The sequence below is a fragment of the Hylobates moloch genome, unplaced genomic scaffold (assembly GCF_009828535.3).
Source record: "Hylobates moloch isolate HMO894 unplaced genomic scaffold, HMol_V3 SCAFFOLD_1, whole genome shotgun sequence".
In the NCBI taxonomy this organism is placed as follows: Eukaryota; Metazoa; Chordata; class Mammalia; order Primates; family Hylobatidae; genus Hylobates; species Hylobates moloch.
Window position 1 is genome coordinate 105,049,961 of NW_026652276.1, and position 3,589 is coordinate 105,053,549.

Below are 3,589 nucleotides of genomic sequence, written 5' to 3' on the forward strand. Positions count from 1 at the left end.
TGCCTCAGCCTCCTGAGTAGCTGGGATTATAGGCAAGCACCACCACACCCAGCTAATTTTTGTATTTTTAGTACAGATGGGGTTTCACCATGTTCGCAAGGCTGGTCTCGAACTCCCAACCTCGTGATCCGCCTGCCTCAGCCTCCCAAAGTGCTGGGATTACAGGTGTGAGCCACCACACCCGGCCTCTTTCTTTTCTTTGGAAGTTACTTGGGTGGGGGCTATGTTTATAACTCTGAATCTGACTTTGTATTTTGCCACCAAGATTTTACCTGGCAGGCAGTCACTCACTACTTTCCATAAGAATGGAGGGGCCGGGCGTGGTGGCTCACACCTGTAATCCCAGCACTTTGGGAGGCCAAGGCAGGTGGATCACGAGGTCAGGAGATCAAGACCATCCTGGCTAACACGGTGAAACCCCATCTCTACTAAAAATATAAAAAATTAGCTGGGTGTGGTGGTGGGCGCCTGTAGTCCCAGCTACCAGGGAGGCTGAGCCAGGAGAATGGCGTGAACCCGGGAGGCAGAGGTTGCAGTGAGCCGAGATCGTGCCATGCACTCCAGCCTGGGCAACAGAGCGAGACTGTCTCAAAAAAAAAAAAAAAAAATGCAGGGAGGAGGCAGGGAGAGACGTCATGCAAATCTACCATGCTGTTTCACATTGATTGACTTGTAAAAGGGTTAGGAAAGGAGACCTAATATGCAGCCTAAAATTCAACTTAGGGATTCTCCACAGATTCTAAGTGTCTACATTCTCCTCATCATCTATGAGCAAAGAGAACGCAATGCTGGCTGTTTTGCTGTATAAAATAATCTAAGAGATTCAGGAAATTTCTTCAGAACGGTCTCACCAATAGAATGGGAATTGTTACTTCTGGAAGAATTTCCATTAGCCTTTTGAAATCTTTCAACATTCATTAAGGCCAAAGAGTTTTCACCTAATTTAATCTGATGGGTATGTGAACAGAGTCCTTCTAGGGAATACAGACTCCCAAATTGTTCAGCTGGGAAGTAAGGAGGGAATTTATTACTCAAAATCAAAGGGAAATGAAAAGAGGCCAACCTAGAATGTCATTATTCTTTCTTGGGTTGGGGAAACGGGTTCCAGAGTCATTCTGTGACTTTTATTACATGACCTCCTTATTAGCATCTAAAAGCTACCAGTGTTGAATGCAGCCAGCTAGGTTCTCTTCTAATGTAATAAAATCTGCTTCAGCAAAGCTTATGTGGAGCCATCTCCAGACTCCAGAAATAATAGGCTATAAATTACTGGATCTCTCATTTGATATAATGAAGTATAAGCACAGTCCTGAATGACCCCTCTACATACTACTCTGAGTGGCTTGAAGTGAATTTGACACAAGAACTGGAGCAAGCGCAAAGCAGAGCTAGATCCGGGATTAATGCACTTGAGCCCACTCCTGACTACTCAACTATAAGTCCAGTTCCAGAACCCAAGAAGTGGGTGGGAAACAAGGCTCCTGGCTTTTTCCCTAGTGTCTGCATCTCTTTCACATTTCTTATCTCCTTGCAAAGAAAAACTAAACAGGTTCAACTAGAATAACTAAATGATTAAACCCTATACAGAGAATCTCCAGAGATACACAAAACTTCACTCAAGATTGTTACACAGACAACCCTGACGATGACTTGATGCACCAGTGATCTACAATATTTGGCATCATTCCAAATTCCCATCAAGGATCTGCCTATATCAACATGGGAGCCAGGGACCAACCATTCAAATGGGCCCTGCTGCCAAGCCTTTTTTATAATGCCATCTCTTCATATTGTTCCATTTAACAAAACTGCTGCCCATCATCTATCCTTAAGTCCCTTTGCCAATGGTACAGAGCCAGAGTGTGCTACTCCCTAGCAGGAAATCAACAGGATGACCTACTAAACACCATTCAGAAAATGCTGCGACCCATGAATTACAATAGGAAAGAAAAGACAGAGAATTAGTCAGCCAGGTACCTGCTGTGCCAAAAATGCACTACAACCCCCATGCAATTCTGCCTAATCCTAGCTGGGATGATAGCAACCTGATGGACAGGCCTATAAGATCTCAAACTAAAACAGGAACTTCTGAACTGGGTTCTTTAGAACCCAGGAAGCAGCAGTAAATCATGAAAGAACAGATAAGATCTTGATGAGGTGAGGGAGGGTTTCAGATAAATGGAATGCTGGTAGAACACAAGGCCCAAAGGAGCAAAAGTTAAATAAGCCCAGGTAGAACCTTGTTTACTAAAGTATTAGGCAACTAATACTCTACAAGGTAACTTGTTTATTAGAGTATTAGAATAGGGGCAACTATTCTAACTGGAGAAATTGGCTCCATTGAGGGTGGGTTGGCAATCCAAGGTATGACATGCATAGGGCTGGCAAAATTCAGGGTGACTGGAGCAAAAGCTTCAGAACCAGAAAGACCACATCTGGGGGTAGAGCACAAAACTCTCAAGAGATGAGACTTTGTTAAGAGTGAGGCAGAACTACATGGCACTTTTAGGAGATCTGCTGATGCCTAGCAAGAGCATACTGGCTGTAAGCAGGGATGCAGGTGAGGAGGTTCACAAAAGTGATTCAGTCCAAGAGCCCAAACTGTGTTCTCTACTAAAAGGAATCAAGGCCCCCTAGAGAAATGGCTGACTCCATGCATAGTGCAGTAAATAGATCCTGGAACATCTTTTTTGTCAGAAAGCAAGGAAGCCATCAAAGTCCAACAGGATCATATCAAGAAGACATGAGAGTCAACTTCAAGAGATAATTATTAACCTAGATGAGACAATGTAAGCATCCAAAACAATTAATAAATAATGACTACAATGGCCTGAAATACATAAATGCAAACAATAATCTATGAGTTCATGACGATATTCAGAAAAAGAAAAAACTACTGGTCACCAAAGTGTGTAAGTTACCAGGTCACTGACTCATTATTCTGAAAAGTGACTTAAAATGGGAGGTGGGGTGGAGAATTAGGTATTTATCCAGCTTTTCCTGTACAAACATAAATGTTTCGGGAGACTGAAACAGATGAAACAAGTCTGGCAAAATGGAGACTACTGCTTAATCTGGGGGTTGGGTACATGGAGGTTCATTTATTTCTTTTGGGTATATTTGAACCCCCTCCAAAAAAAGCGTAAGACAGAATGTAAGCTAAGCAGCTTAGGGTTTAGGCAAGGTTTCTGCCTACAAGAGACACTAGGATATGAGGGGTAGTTTTAGCCCTGATGGGTTGAGCCAGCTGGAGGTATATAGGGAGGTACTAAATTGCAGAGGTATCATGTTACCCAGCACTTCATCTAGAATTCTAGATCCTAGGTCTGCTTGGTAGCAGGTTTCCTAGGTGGTGGATCTGAGGCTATCTATAGAACTTCCTTTGCAGTCATAATTTGGCTCAGAAACTACAAAAGGGCTTGCTCTTGAAAATGGAGCCTGTCTTTGTCCATTTCATGCTGCTATAAAAGAATGCCACAGACTGTATAACTTGGAAGGGAAGGGAGGGGAGGGGAGAGGAGGGGAGGGGAGGGGAGGGGAGGTGAAACCATGGGAAGGGAGGGGAAGGGAGGGGAGGGGAGGGAGGAGG